This window comes from Chenopodium quinoa, unplaced genomic scaffold (genome assembly GCF_001683475.1).
Source record: "Chenopodium quinoa cultivar QQ74 unplaced genomic scaffold, ASM168347v1, whole genome shotgun sequence".
Taxonomy (NCBI): Eukaryota; Viridiplantae; Streptophyta; class Magnoliopsida; order Caryophyllales; family Amaranthaceae; genus Chenopodium; species Chenopodium quinoa.
The window spans coordinates 589,967-606,808 of record NW_018742214.1 but is presented as its reverse complement, the minus strand read 5'-3'; the positions used below and the strand labels follow the sequence as shown (position 1 = coordinate 606,808).

Genomic DNA, 16,842 nt, shown 5'->3' with positions numbered 1-16,842 from the left:
AACAGCCTAAGCCACAGGATACATTTGATCATTTGCATCCCTCCCAACAGCACAAAGAAGTTGGCCACCAAAAAATGTCTTTAGGAAACAAGCATCCACAACCAAGAATCTTCCACAACCTTCCTTCCACCCTTTAGATAGGCCCTCAAAACATATGAACAGTCTTTGGAGAATTGGAGGAGGAATCTTTCCCATTACTGTGACTAGCTCAGTATGACTTCCTGGGCTGTTCTGTTTCAAACAAGCCAAGTAACCTCCTACCTTCTGATAATGCTCAAACATACTCCATGAAGAAGTATGTGTGCTTCATACTTCACCTTGTATGCAAAAACCCTAGTCACTATAATCTTGTAAGCCCTCTTAATGCACTCTATAATCTCCTTGGCAGGCCAATGGGGTCTAGTTTTGATCACATCAATGAACTGTTAAGCCACCCATCTGGCTTTCAAATGCCTGTTTCTATGACAAGTATGCTTATTACAAATTCTTTTGACTAGCAATGCAACCTTCCCAGTATGCCAAGAAAAGTACACCCCTAAAAGGACAAATTTTTATGCATTTTGCTCCAATTTGTCTAACCCTTCTCTTATTGTTGTCATTAATCACAAGATTCTTACCTTGGAACACTGCATACTTTGAAACTGTCTCCTTGAAGTCATCCCTTTTAGCAAACCTCAATCCCAATCTCTAATTGAATTGAGAAAAGTCTGTGTTTGGGCTAACTAACAACCCAGGTCTCCTTCTCATGTTAGCCTCTACTCCTTCATCTTCTGTTGTTGGTGAAGTATCCTCCTCGTATGAACTATCTTTATCTTCTGAAACACTGTCACTCTCCATTGCTTCCCCTACTTGATTCTCAAAACTCATCTTCCCTTCTACTGCTTCTTTAGCAAACTGAGCAGCTGCTTGTACTACTTGTGCCGTGCAAGCCTTAACTATCTCTCTAGCCTGAGTGTATTTCTCATCACTAATGTCAGAGTCATACAGTTCCTCATCATCAACTATGGCCTGAGTATATACATCATCTAACTCAACATCTAAACCCTCCAATCCTCCTACTAATTTATCATCTTCTAACTCATCATCATCTCCATCAGTTGACTCATCAGTACAAACTCCCTGAAAGAAATTTCCTTCACCAATACCCTTCTTCTTCTTACTACTCTCTATTAACACACCTTTCCCTTTATCTACTGCAGGGTTATAAGGGGGTCCTCTTCATCACTTCTGTCACTATTATACCCATACAGAAGATCATCAAGCCTCAGAGGACTATCAGGTCTATTATCAAACCACTCATAATCATCTGGCACAATAATTGTTTTTACCACAACAGTAGGTGTAGACACCCATTTGTGTCTCCCCAAAACCAAACCCAGTGATGAGTACTTTTCACGTCGAATCATAATCGAATAAAGCGAAAGTGTGGAAAGTTTAGTGTTGCGGATAGTTTTAATTTCTTTTCTCTTCTCTCTGGTTTTGAAAACTTATTTTAAGAAAACAACCAATCCAGTTTGGTTGGTCCATGATATGGGTCCAATAATAGTGTAGTTGGATGGGGCTTGACAAGAGCTTTCCAACGATATATTATAAGCCCAATTCCGATGAATATTGAGGAAGTTATGGCCAATTTACTAAACTGGGCCCGGTTTGAGCTTTATATGCGGCCCAATGATCTAGGGAAGGGCCTAATATGATTTATCATTCCTAATGCAATTAGGAATGGTTTTAGTTTTCTAGATTCTTCTAGAAGGTTCTTTTCATTCCTAAATTCAATTAGCATTTATAAATTGACTTTTGTTGACTTTTCAAAGTTTTAATTAAAATCAAAGAACATTTTTGAGGAAAAGATACGATTTTATCCTCCAGTACGGAAAATTTATCTGATTTTCGAAAACGCGTCATAAACAGGATTAGCGCCTGAAGCTAGACATTGGCGCCTGGCGCCTGAAGCCAGCCAATGCTGGCGCTAGTGTTGGCGCCTGACGCCAATTAGCTGGTGCTGGCGCCAGCTCTATTTTAGGTGCGCCAGATGCTCTGTTTTGATATTTTATCTTTTTGGCTGATTTTCTCTATAAATAACGTATTAAAAACTCCGTTTTCATTCATCAACAACCAGCTTTTCAATTATATTTACCTACAATCAGTTTTCAATTCGCATTCTCTTTTAATCATTCATCATCTCTTTCTCTAAATTGCTTTTTTCATACAAAATTCCGCATTTGCAAGATCTAGAAACACCTAGCCATATTCGAAGTTGCCTTCGCCCTAGACATGAAAGGTTTAATTTCTGAGGGTTTGGTCCCAAATCTCTATTTCAATTATTTAATTTAATTGTTTGTTTATTAGATTCCTTAAAGTTACTAACGCGTGTATTTTGTTATTAGAAAGAGGTACTTAATGATTTTTATTGATGTTATGATGTACAAATCATGTTTATATTGTTATTATGATATTCCTAGTATCATGTCTAGGGTAACTTTAATATCAAATATGATTGTCATAATGCTTCCTTTGTTATTCCTAATGTTTATGATTGTTAGTATCATGTTAGGGTTAAAGATTTGATTTTTATTACTTAGTGACATGCTAGGGTTTGTTATTAATCTTGTTAGTATCATGCCTAGGATCTTGCTATTATTATTATGCTTTAATATTAACATGAATATGATTATGATTATAATTGTTATAATTTATGATAATTATTTTAATTATTATTAATATGATGATTATTTTATTTATGAGTATTATCATGATTGTTTTAATTATTATGATCATGATTATAATTATTATTATGTTGCTTGATATTTATTGTTATTGCTTGATCACGCCGTTTATGCATGTTTAAAGGGAATTTGTACTTGTAATCACGCTTAATAAGATAATTAATAATCTTGTTAGGGTTAATATGATTATGATTTCAAGTGATCGCCAATAATAGATTTATTTATGCATTAATATTCAACCAACATAGATAAACAAGTTCAGGGTTAATCCTATTGATTGCATGTTAATTGAAAAGCGCACATGAATACGATCAGAATAAAGTATAGGCCTATTATTAGGGCAGGTTCAATCTCTTTTAGGTTGGATTTGTACCTTTATCCCCGAACCCCTATTTGGTTCAAGCCCTGTTGGAGTTGACGATCTCTTGGATCGTTAAGGGGTGTAACCTTCACCTCGTGAACGGTTTACAAGTTCCTAAAACTTGTTGGCGACTCTTTTGCTCTATCTTCTTCCCTTTTGGACGCCACCGTACTTTAGTGTATGATCACAGTGGGGTTCAAGTTAGGGGATTAACGCTTGAAATTATTCCCTACAGTAGGTTGTGATTTAAGGTTTTTTTGAGGAGTTGAGTGCTTTGCCTGGAAATGAAGTAGTATGGGAAATAATGGGTGAACTTGGGGAAGGTTTCTGTTTGGTTGATGTGGCAGATTTTTAATGGGCAGCTGCTGGTAAAGAGTATTTGGTTCTTTTATAATCAATGGTGGGCCATTGCCTTTTTTAGTCCTAGGACTTGACCTTACTTGAGTCAATAAAGTTGGTGGTCCCCTCCTTGGTGTAATTTTCTTTTCTTTTTCTTTTAGATGTGTGTGGGGCAACCTGTGAAACTTGTGTTAGCTGTTGGAAGTGTGTTTGAACAGGTGGGGGCTCTTTGGGTTTTAATTCTGGTAATTCCATACCATGGTGTATATATAGCTCCACACATCTATACTTAACACCCAAAGTTGCTACCTCCAAAGCATCTTCATCACCTTCCAACCTCCTCAATCCATTCACCATACTAAGCCTAGGAACCAAGAACAAAACACCTTTCACTGCTTTACCCCCAACCTCCTTGGCTAACTCAACAAGGTCAAAGAGTAACTAACTAAGTATGTATCAATGGCTTTAGTTCTGCCAACACCACCCTCATACACCAAATCACCATTGTTCATGGTTTTGAACAACCCACTATGCCAAAATTTCAAATTTATCATATCATCCATTGCAACCTAAAGTCTAAATGCAAACAAAACAACAATTACAAACCTACAATCATGCTATCACTAGTAAAAGAGAGAATCAAACTGCAATCAAGAAAAATTTAACCCAGAAATTCGAGGAGGAAATTCAATTATTTCAAATTAAATCACAATAAAACACACACAATTCACACAATTCGACCATAATTTTAGGTTATTTACTAGTACATGATTAAATTACAAGAAAAAAGATAAAAATCGCAACTTTATATGATTTAGGGTTTACCTTGTTCACCCAGTTTAGCTATAATGGCGTGTTCAAGTACTTCCTTCACCGTCGCTTTTTTTTTCCCACAAATGGAAACCCGTTTTTTATAGAAATTTTATAAAGTTTTTGGTAAAAAAATTATGGTTGAGAAGCTTTAATGGAAAAGAGGAAGCAATTATGGCGGGCTTCACTTTTGTGCAGAGAGTATTTGAATGAGTGAGAAAGAGAGAAACTTGGATATTTAGGAGGGAAAGGAATTAAAACACCTCAACTTCTGTTTAATTCAAGTCAGACCCCACGTCATCATTTCATTAAAAAAAAAATCAAAAGGTGACTTTTTTAATCGGTACCCAGTCAAGTATGACTACTCTTGGTAAATACCCCCAATAGTTAGGATTATTAGATAATAAACAATAGTTGGGCTTATTAAAAGTAAATCAGCAAAAGTTGGGATTAATAATGTGTATTTTTCTAAATTAAAATAATAAAATAAATTACTAAAATACCCTTTTTAAAAAATACTAATTAATTAATTAAAAAATATGTCTACAAAATACGGGGTATTACAGAAAGTGTTATGCCTTGAGACCTCAACTTGGCTGTTTTTTTTGGTGTGGTCAATGTCAATCAATTTATTTTTTCCTTTTTTGAACACTCCATTAATTAATTCATTATTGCTTATATTATTCGTTGATTTTTGCCATTTTTTTTTTATGATTTTAACTATAACTAAATCCATGTTTATTATGCTAAAATGCTAATTTATAAGATATTTGTATGGTTAGGTATTAGATATTCTTTATAACATTGTTAAATGATTGAAAAATATACAGTGTAATTGAGAAAAAATTGCGTAAAACAAAGATAAGTATTAGATATTCTTTATAACATTGTTAAATGATTGAAAAATATACAGTGTAATCGAGAAAAAATTGCGTAAAATAAAGGTGAGTTCGATTTTAGTTGGAGAAAGAATGAGGTGAATAGATTTAGAAATCATATGTTATTTTTTTTTATTTTTTTTTTTTTATTTTATTTACGAGATTACAAATCAGATGTTAATTGGGGCATGTTAGCATTTTCTTAATTATTTTATATTTTTATACAAATAACTTAAATATTAATGAAATTTTCCTATTTTGAAATATTTTAAATACATGCCTACAACATACAACATTGTTGTTATAAAGAGCAACTCGGATAAAATGGGCTCAAGAAGGCATATTTGAGAAAAACAAATATACTTTAATTGACATTACTAATTTGGTTAAGTGAAATTTATTCATTTATTACCGATATTTGTGAGGTTTTTGAAAGAAAAATGATAGGAAACCAATTAAGAGTGATAATATATTTTTATTTTTATTTATAATTGAAGTTAATGATAGAAGTAGATAATTGGTAATAAAAAATACTAGATTATAAAACCCGTAGATAATGTATGTAGTTGACTTGAGAAAATATTAATATCGTCAATATTAATATAGTTACCTTATTTATATAATACGTATATAGTGACTTCTGTGTAAATGTTGTCAAATTTGATATCATGATATGGTTACCTTTATATTTATATATAGTGACATCTGTGCAAACACCATCAAAATTGATATAGTTACCTTATTTCTATATATAGTGACCTTGGTGTAAATAACATCAAAATTAATAAAACTTGATATGGTTACCTAATTTTTGTATATAAGGACCTCTTTGTAGGTGTCAAAATAATATAATTATCTTAGTTTTATATATAGTGACCTTTGTATAAAAGTTGTGAAATTAATATAATTACCTTATTTTTGTATATAGTGACCTTTGTGTAAATGTTGTAAAATTGTCCCTATTTTTGTATATAGTGACTTATATGTAATGTTACCATAATTTAAATAATTACCTTATTGTATAGGTTTTTTCACACCATTAGATAATCTAATGAACATTCAACGGCTAAAATTGCTTTTTTTAGTTTTCACCATAAGCTTTGTTTTCAGCGGAACCTCCCCTTATATATATATATATATATATATATATATATATATATATATATATATATTAAACGATGATTCGAGTACAAGGTATTAAAAAGTTTATCTACCTTTCTCTATTTTTTTTTTTTATAAATTTAGTCTGTGATAATACAAGGTTAAAGATAATATAAAAAGAATAAGTAGTTTATTGATATACTTAATGTGACATTATAATGTGTACATATAGTTACATGTAATTTATTAATAATTAAATAATTTTAATAAAGTTTGTTTCATGTTGATTGATTAGTAACAAAAATGAGATATGTAATTTTTATATTACACTTTAAAAAATATATAATAAGACATATTGTTAAAGTTCTAGTTATATTATTGAAATGTAGGTATGATACCATTGTCATGTAATTACATTTTATGTAATTAAGTATAGTATGAAAATTAATATATATCGTGTATAAAATTCTATATTTTTTTCAAAATCTTATGAGCGACTCAATGCAAATATGACAGGAATTGATTATTTTTTAAATATGATGATAACATTTGTAAATTTTTGTTAATATGAAAGATTTAAACCTATGAAAATATATTTTATTATTTTCACAGCATTAATGTATCAGTGTAAAACAAATTATGAGAGAAAAAAAGATGATAAGTTACTTCCTCGAAACTTGTGTTATAAATCTAGATACATATGTTTTAACTTTCTTCTCAAATTGATAAATCAATGTTTTCTTGTAATTTAGTTTTGTGAAGAGCATCGCCAGGAAGAACTGGATCGATATTCGTATGCATGGGCACAACGATCTAATGAGGTACTGTCTTCCTGTCAATTTACACTTCCTGCACTTGAGCCTCACATCAGACTTTAGCAGTGCATCCAAATATTTCTTGAAAAGCCGTGCATCCAAATAACTGATTCTAGTGGGTCATTTTCAATACTATCTTTCATTATTAATGTGTTTTCTTATATTTCTTTCTTTTTCTCTATTTCAGATCATATGCTTTGTTTTCAGCGGAACCTCCCCCTATATATATATATATAAGTAAACGATGATTCGAGTAAAAGGTATTAAAATTTTTTTTATCTACCTTTCTCTATTATTATTATTATAAATTAGTCTGTCACTAGTAGAAAAACATTTATTTGCAAAAAATGATTTAATTGCTGCGTTTTTGGAGTGGCAGCAAATGCTAGGGCAGCAAATAAATCAATTAATTTGCTATAGTTGGTTAATCGCATCAAATCAATTGATTTATTTGCAGCGGTTTTTACCATTAACCCCGGCAAATAAATACTTTTTAAAAAAAATTATTTAAAATTGTATTCACTATGGTATTTTTGTCTAACCTGTTACTAATCTATTGTCCAACCAAAAAAGAACAAAAAACAAAACTTTTATTTGCACTAGTAGAAACTTAAAAATTGCACCTTACATTTAACACACAAGAAAAGGATTTATATATATATTGTATACAAACTTTGAATATTTTGAAAATTAAAAATTGTTTTTATAAAATTTCATTAAAAAAAAAATACAATTGGACGCGTTGGACCTTTCAATGGCTTAACTCACTATAGTTAGAGCACATCAGCACCATATGGTAAGTAATAGAAACCAGTAAAAGACTTTGTGATCTGATGATCAAAGAAGTAATAGAAGGCTTAAGGCAACAACAACAGCAGAAACATGGAGCCAAGTGAGCAATAGCAGCACTGGCGTCAAGTGGGCTGTAGAACCAATACTGTCAAGCATGCAGGAGCACGAGCATCGCCAAGTAGGCAGCTAAAAATGATCCTCCATTAACAAACGTTGCAGGAGACTAAATATCCATATCCTGCAAACAAATGGCATGAGCATAATACCAATGTAACCTAATGTAAATGCGAAAGTAACTGATGCTAAACTTACCAATAAAGACTAAAGTCATTTCATTGTACTCCAACTTTAGACCACATCATGGCCAATCATCTCCTATCAGACCTCAACACCAGCTGTGGGATTCTTGAACTTGGCACCAAAATACAAAGGTAACAAGTGGTCTATGAGACTATGACCTTCTAATATAATTTTGCAAGAAAAAAAAGATCAAGATCAAGACAATTAGCAATACTAAGATCAATAGCACAAATAAAGCTTAATAATAAAATTAAACACAATGTAGGATGAGTTTGCCGAGCATATGTTAGAGATTGAACCACTCCAACAACACTCTCAAAATCTCGATCAACTATGTCATACCCAGTAGGCTTGATGTCCCTGGTTGCTGTATTTGGTGTTTGAAGCCATTAAAACTTGTAAAAAGGTGTACAAACCCTTTTTGGACGAGCTTATCCCTTTCCTAAGTCATAATAGTACTTGACAACCAAAGCATGATTTGCACTATTAAGAAGCTAGTCACTAAGAACAAATATAAGGTTAAAATGTAACATCGTATATATAATGATAGATAAAATTTAGCACATTAATATTGGCCTAAAATCACTATATTTTGTTTGCAATTTATAGCTAAATGGCCTAAATGTAATACGAGTACAAAATAACAAAACCCCACGCTGTATAATATCAAAGCATAGCATAGTCAAACCAAATAAAAATTCAATTTGGCAATGAAGAATTACCTTGAGTAAGATATCTCTTTCAATATCCTCATAATTGGCAGAAGTAACCCCTAAACTTATTAAGAAAAATGTGTCTTCTTCCACCATTGTGTGAAATTTGATCAATTAAATTCTTATTAAGAGCCAATAGATATCAATTTTAAATTAGACAAAATTTATCAGCAAAATCCCTAATTTACTTACTCCCTCACTTTGTGAGCGAATTTGCTCTGAGCGACATGCTTGAGAAAATGAAGCAAAGAACAGTAAAGGGTGATGCAGAGATGTGGAGTCCATGTTAATCCATTCTATCTTTCAAATTTTATTAATTTAATTTTCTTTTTATGAATCAGTATTAAATAGCCCAATTATATTCATCAAATCAATTAACCATAGAACTTCAAACATGTTCAAATCAAGCAAAATTTATCTATAAACAGAAAGAGAGAGATTACTTGCAACAGATCTATGGAGAAAGGATGGAAAAGAAACGGTTTGGAGGAGCGGAGGAGAACGCAACCGCAAGATTACAGTTAGTGAGAACCTACCTCGCAGCAACATCGGTGAGGACGACGGAGACTGAGAAAGCCGAAATCGCACTGGTGAGAACGACGGATTTGAGGAAAAAGGGAGATGAAGGTTGAGAGAAGCTTTGACGGTGGAATGAGTAATGAATTGAATGAGGGTTTTGGGGATTAAAAGCATGATAATTTATTTGCAGCGGTTTAAAGGCATTAACCCCTGCTAATTAATTATTTTAATTAAAAGAAGTAAAAACACACTTATATTTGCAGCGAATGGTAAGAAACGCAGCAAATAAATATTTTTCTTGTAGTGTGTGATAATACAAGGTTAAAGATAATATAAAAAGAATGTGTACTTTATTGATACACTTAATCTAAAATTATAATGTATACATATAGTTTCATGTTGATTGATGAGCAACAAAAATGAGATATGTCATTTTTTTTTATTACACTTAAAAATTATATAATAAGACATATTGTTAAAGTTCTAATTATATTATTGAAATGTAGGTATAATACCATTATCATGTAATTACATTATATGTAATTAAGTATAGTTTAAGGAGGCGCACGATGCGTCATGGGATTTTAGCTGACATGGTCAAGGCTAATCCCCCTGATGTTTCCCTTGTTAGCTCCATTCTCCATGTTCAACCTTTAAATAGTTATTCTTGGCTTGATGACATGGCTGATATGAATCGATTTGACCATTATGTAGTGTGTGGTGGCAACACTGCAACTTCTTCACCCTCCCCCTTCTCGGTTGCTATTTCGAGCAAGATGGTTGAGTCTCCCAGCGAGCGTGTCTTCTACGACTGCCAGCCTACTTATGTGATTGAACCAGTGGAAGAGGGCAAGTCTGACTTCTTTTTAGATGATAAGTACCATGGTCCTAAGAACTGTGTGCTGGATTCCAACTAGCGTAAGGATGCCAGGGAGTTGAATCTTGCCGTTGTGGGGAAGAAGTTTTACGACTTTGGCCAAGGTTACAAGTTAGTCTTGCCAACTGAGTGTTCAAAGTGTTGGGTTTTGGTGAGTCGTACCCACCGCGAAAAGAAACCCGACCCTAAAACCAAACTCACAATAATTATAACCATAAGCATAACTAACATAAACACAAGACTAAGTAAGAGATTATTACCTTTGTAGCGTGCTTCGCTCACCAAATCGAGCTCTTACTTGAAAGCCCTCAAGTCCCGCTCACACGGCGACCTCCTTCGAAGTCCACCCGCAACGCGAGCACCGAACTAGGTATATTGCCTTGGAGTTAGCAAGGCCCGACCTAAAAACCCGAGTAATTAGTGTTCAAAGGTTTCCACACTATGATGCCTTTTTCAACACTTACTTAAGTGAAGAATTCCCAACTCCCTAGGTTGGTATTTATTAGCAAAGGCTCACAAAATTCCCATAATCTTTCCATGTGGGAGATTTTAATTTTTCCATTTTATTTTAAATCTAAAATAAAATAAAATAAATAAGAAAGCTACTACTAAATCAACAAGTGTCAAGCTCACATGAGGGGTTAGGGGAGGACCATTTGGAAAAAGGGGGGGGGGGGGCTAAACTTGCTCCCCTCTCCCCTTCTAAAAACTGGCCAACTCACCTCCTCACTCCCCTGATCCCCTCTAGCTTCGCGCTACATGGCAGCCCCACTTGGGCACCAAGGCATCCTAAGTGGGCTGCCATGGCTTGAGGTCACCACACGGTCAGCAGGCCCAGCACGCACGAGCGGGCTGCTGCAGCCGTGGGCTGCTGCTTGCACTCTCGGCCAGCAGGCCCTTGCACCATGCGTGTGGGTTTATGCTAGTAGGCCCATGCACTAAGTGTGGGCTGCTAGCCGCGGATTGCTAGCAAGCCCCGCACATGGTGTGGGCTGCTAGCTTGGCCACACCCCTAGAACTCGGCTTTATGATGTTAAGGGTATTTTGGTCATTATGTTGATTTATTAGTTTTTCTCGTCTCGTCTTTTCTTTAACATTTTCGACTCGACTTCTGACGCTCGGTTTCGACGCTCCAAGATCAAATTTTTGACGTCTAAATATTAATTACTCGGGCGACTCATTAATTCCTTCCGAATTAATTCGTCGCTTTGGTTCGCTAATTGCTTGGGTGTGCCCCAAGGGTTCAGTCAAGATTAAGCTGTAATATTAATTATACATTAATATTACTGATCAGAAGCGGCCTCCACCTAGGCATTCCGATCACTACCTCACTAAATAATTAGCTTTCTAATAATTCCGAACCCTCTTTTAGAATTCCTTTTAATCACCCACTTGTCCTTCCAGACATGTACGCATTTAGTGTATATCCTTTTTCCTATGTCACTTAATGTCCCTTCATGAACTATAAGGTAAGATTTATTCGTCATCCTTATCATCTCCAAAAGTGTTTCTCGATCCCGAGTTTGACTGTTAATAAACAAATGATTTCTAAAATCCATCCGAACACGGCCATGCATTTTATAGTCTCGCTCTTTGAGAGGCCTTGTAAACAACAAAGACATCTTCCCTATTTTATTAGGGGGACATTCCTAGTCTTGTAATGTAGCTTCTCTTACTGAGAGGACCTAGCCACCTGAGTGTTGCCGTTATAATCCCCTATTACGACAGACGTTTGACAACATCAAAGCGGACTAGTACTCAAACAAGAGAACTCACAATACTCATGGTCGAGGAAATAGGTTCCGTAGCCATAATGAGAAGTATACTTATGACGATTTTTAATCTCTTAAAGTATTCTCATAGGTCGATCTAGTATGGTTCTAAATCAATACCTATTCAAATGATTTATGACGATCATGTCCTTGTAGCACAAGAAACGGTGCTTTAAATCAAACTACACACTAATCTCAAATGGTCATTAATCGTCTATCGTTTAATTGACCTTGATTAGGGATAATTTTCGATTATAATATTCAATGTTCACTTAATAGGTGTTTCCTTATCAAGACTGGTCTTGATATCCTATTTTGAATATTCTCTGAATTGAATAGACTCATTATTTAATCCTAAACCACAATTAAATAGCAAACAGAGTGATAAAATATTGCATAAAATTTATATTACTCGAAAACTTGAATGGTTTTTCTTAGTGTCTTACTGTAGGGAATATTTCAAGCCATCCCACACTTGAGCCCCACTGTGATCATACACTTAAGCATGGTGGCGTCCAAAGGGAAGGAAGTTAGAGTAAAAGAGTCGCTAACAAGTTTTAGGAAATTTTAAACCGTTCACAAGGTGGAGATTACACCCCTTAACGAGTTATACCCCTTAACGATCCAGAAGATCGTTAACTTCAATAAGTTTGGAACCATTACTGGAAGTTCGGGGAAGAAGGTACAAATCCAACCTAAAAGAGATTGAACCTGCCCTAAAAATAGGCCTCTACTTTATTCTTCTCGTATTCATGTGCACTTTCTGACTAACATTCAATCAATAAGTTTACCCTAAACCTGTTTATCTATGTTGGTTGAATATTAATGCACAAATAAATCTATTATTGGCGATCACTTGAATTATAATCAAATTAACCTATACAAGATTATTATTTATCTTATTAAGAGTGATTAAAAGTAAAAATTCCCTTTCAACATGCATAAAAGGTGTGATCAAGCAATAAAAATAATAATAAAGCAACATAATAATTATAACAATAATAAATCATAATTATGTTAAAGCATAATATTAATAGCAAGATCCTAGACATGATACTGTAGGCACCCATTTGTGTCTCCCCAAAACCAAACCCAGTGATGAGTACTTTTCACGTCGAATCACAATCGAATGAAGTGAAAGTGTGGAAAGTTTAGTGTTGCGGATAGTTTTAATTTCTTTTCTTCTCTCTCTGTTTTTGAAAACCTATTTTAAGAAAACAGCCAATCCAGTTCGATTGGTCCATGACATGGGTCCAATAGTAGTGTAGTTGGATAGGGCTTGAAAAGACCTTTCCGACGATATATTATAAGCCCAATTCCGATGAATATTGAGGAAGTTATGGCCAAATTACCGAACTGGACCCGGTTTGAGCCTTATATGCGGCCCAATGATCTAGAGGAGGGCCTAATATGGATTTATCATTCCTAATGCAATTAGGAATGATTTTAGTCTTCTAGATTCTTTTAGAAGGTTCTTTTCATTCCTAATTCAATTAGCATTGATAAATTGACTTTTGTTGACTTTTTAGAGTTTTAATCAGAATAAAAGAATGTTTTTGAGGAAAATACGATTTTATCCTCCTGTACGGCAATTTCTATCTGATTTTAGAAAACGCGTCAATAATTAAGTTAGCGCCAAATGCCAGCATTAGCGCCTGACGCTAAGCTTGGCGCCTGGCGCTAGCGTTAGCGCCTGTCGCTAATGTCAGCGTCTGGCGCTAACCTCGTTTTACGCGTCAGAACTCTGTTTTGATTTTTTATCTTTTTGGCTGATTTTCTCTATAAATAACTTCCTAAAAACCCCGTTTTCATTCACCAACTCTCATCAAGAATTTCTTGATTACTCTCTCTCTCTCTTTTCTAAACTAGCCTTCTCTCCAATACAAAATTCCGCATTCGCAAGATTTAGATACACCTAGCCAAGTTCGAAGTTGCCTTCGCCCTAGACGTGAAAGGTTTAATTTATGAGGGTTTGGTCCCAAATCTCTCTTTCAATTATTTAATTTAATTGTTTGTTTATTATTTTCCTTGAAGTTACTAACGTGTGTATTTTGTTATTAGAAAGAGGTACGAGGCATCCAAGTAAGTACTTTAATGGTTTAATTGTTATTATGATATAGAAATCATGCTTATATTGTTATTTTGATTCCTAGTATCATGTTAGGATGTTTTTCTTAATTTGATGTTTAGGGTGACAACAATAAATTCCTAGTATCATGTCTAGGGTAACTTTAATATCAAGTATGATTAAAAGTACGATGCTTCCTACCTATATTCTTTCCTAATATTCATATTAGTATCATGTTAGGGTTAAAGCTTTGATTTTTATTGTTTAGTGACATGTTAGGATTTGTTATTAATCTTGTTAGTATCATGCCTAGGATCTTGCTATTATTATGCTTTAACATTATTATGACGATTTATGATTATAATTGTTATAATTATTGTTATGATGATTATTTTTAATTATGATTGTTATGATTATAATTTTATTATTTATGATTATTATGTTGCTTGATATTGCTTGATCACACCTTTTATGCATGTTTAAAGGGAATTGATATTTGTAATCACGCTTAATAAGATGATTAATAATCTTATTTAGGGTTAATTTGATTATAATTCAAGTGATCGCCAATAATAGATTTATTTGTGCATTAATATTCAACCAACATAGATAAACAGGTTTAGGGTAATCCTATTGATTGTATGTTAGTCAGAAAGCGCACATGAATACGATCAGAATAAAGTAGAGGCCTATTATTAGGGCAGGTTCAATATCTTTTAGGTTGGATTTGTACCTTCATCCTCGAACTACCAGTCATGGTTCAAGACCTATTGGAGTTGACGATCTCCTGGATCGTTAGGGGGTGTAACCTTCACCTCGTGAACGGTTTACAAGTTCCTAAAACTTGTTGGCGACTCTTTTGCTCTATCTTCTTTCCCTTTGGACGCCACCGTACTTTAGTGTATGATCACAGTGGGGTTCAAGCTAGGGATTAACGCTTGAAATATTCCCTACATATACTAACAAGATTAATAACAAACCCTAGCATGTCACTAAACATTAAAGATTAAAGCTTTAACCCTAATAGATACTAACATGATATTAGGAAAGAAATAGGAAGCATCATAATAATATACATGATATTAGAAATTTTAGTTATTACCCTAAACTTGATACTAGGAAGCAATAAAATATCCTAACATGATACTAGGAATCAACAAAATAATCTAAGCATGATTTCTATATCAAGGGATCAATAAAACAATTAAGTACTTACTTCGATGCCTCGTATCTCTTTCTAATAACAAAATACATGCGTTAGTATTTTCAAGGAAAATAATAAACAAACAATTAAATTAAATAATTGAAATAGGGATTTGGGACCAAACCCTTAGAAATATCAACCTTTCACATCTAGGGTAAAGGCAACTTCCAACTTGGCTAGGGGTTTGTAGAACTAATGAGTGAGGAATTTTGTAAAAGGGAAGGTTTAGAAAAAGAAGAGAGAGAGAGAGAAAACTTCTAGCTTTTAGAGAGAGAGAATTAGAGAATTCTGGGTGTTGATGATTTGAAAACAGGGAGATACGACCCCTATTTATAGGAACAATAGCACGGGATCGAAGAAAATCATATTCGGAATAAAATACCTCATGTCGCAAACGATAGGAGTCAGCGCTAGACGACAAGCTCGTCGCCAGACGACGAGGCTAGGCGAAGAAGCTCATTATCTGGCGACGACTTTGTCGTCTTGCGTTGGTTCAAAAGTCAACGCGCTTTTACATGCGTAATTACCTTTCAAACCGGTTGTAGGTAATTATGCGTCTAAGCAGTTTTTGAAATCAAATTTAATATATTTTATTCTAAATAAAACATCTTTAAAATATAATTATCAATCCTAACCTCATTAGAATTAAAAAGAATCTTTTAGATATTCCTAGAAGACTAAAATCAATCCTAATCACTTTAGGAATAATAATTAATAGGCTCTCCTCTAGATCATTAGGCCACCTTTAAAAATCATTGTGCCTAATTTAATTTAATCCATAACTTCCTCATAATTCATCGGAACTAGGATTATAATATATCATTGAAAAGCTCTTTTCGAGCCTTATCCAACTACATTATTATTGGACCCTTATTATGGGTCAAACCAAGTTAGGATGGCTATTTTTCATAAATAAGGTAAGAAAAGAAATGTTTTTAAAAACAGAAAGAGAAATATTTTAATAAAAACATCCTCATCACTAGACTTTCCACACTTTCACCTTATTCGATAATCAAACGACGTGAAAGGTATTATCACTGGGTTTTGTTTTGGGGAGACACATTTGGGTGTCTACTCTTACATTAAATGTTCAAAAATTAACTAAAAACTAAACAAGGAAATCAAAGCCAGTCTCCCACATGCCTGATTCCCATTGCCTTAACGTGCTTGTTGTGCTTCACTTGAGGCAAAGGTTTAGTAAGTGAATCGGTTACATTGTCATTTGTTCCAACTTTATAAATTCTAATTTCACCTTCTGATTTCCATTCTTGAATCATGTGAAACTGCCGCTTGACATGTTTGACCTTCTGATGTTCCCTTGGCTCTTTGACCTGAGCAATAGCTCTATTGTTGTCACAATAAGGGCTATTGGACCCTTGATTGAGGGTACACCATCAAGTTCACTAACGAACTTACGAATCCAAACAACCTCCTTAGCTGCTTCAGCATGTGCTAAGTATTCGGTTTTAGTTGTAGAATCTGCAGTTGTACTCTGTTTGGTAGGTGACCACTCTTGGCCTCTTCCATGCCAAATTGAGCAAGTACCCTATCAATATAAGTACTTTGA

At 33.9% G+C, this 16,842-nt stretch overlaps 1 long non-coding RNA gene across 1 annotated transcript; it reads right to left on the bottom strand.

Annotated features, from left to right (window-relative positions):
• Window positions 1-7,640: 7,640 nt before the first annotated feature.
• On the bottom strand, window positions 7,641-9,555 carry LOC110734260. The gene is made up of 2 exons (XR_002513781.1): window positions 8,135-9,555; window positions 7,641-8,060 (listed from the first exon to the last, which is right to left on the bottom strand). It is a non-coding gene; the product is annotated as an uncharacterized LOC110734260 (long non-coding RNA).
• Between the last annotated feature and the right edge of the window lie 7,287 nt (window positions 9,556-16,842).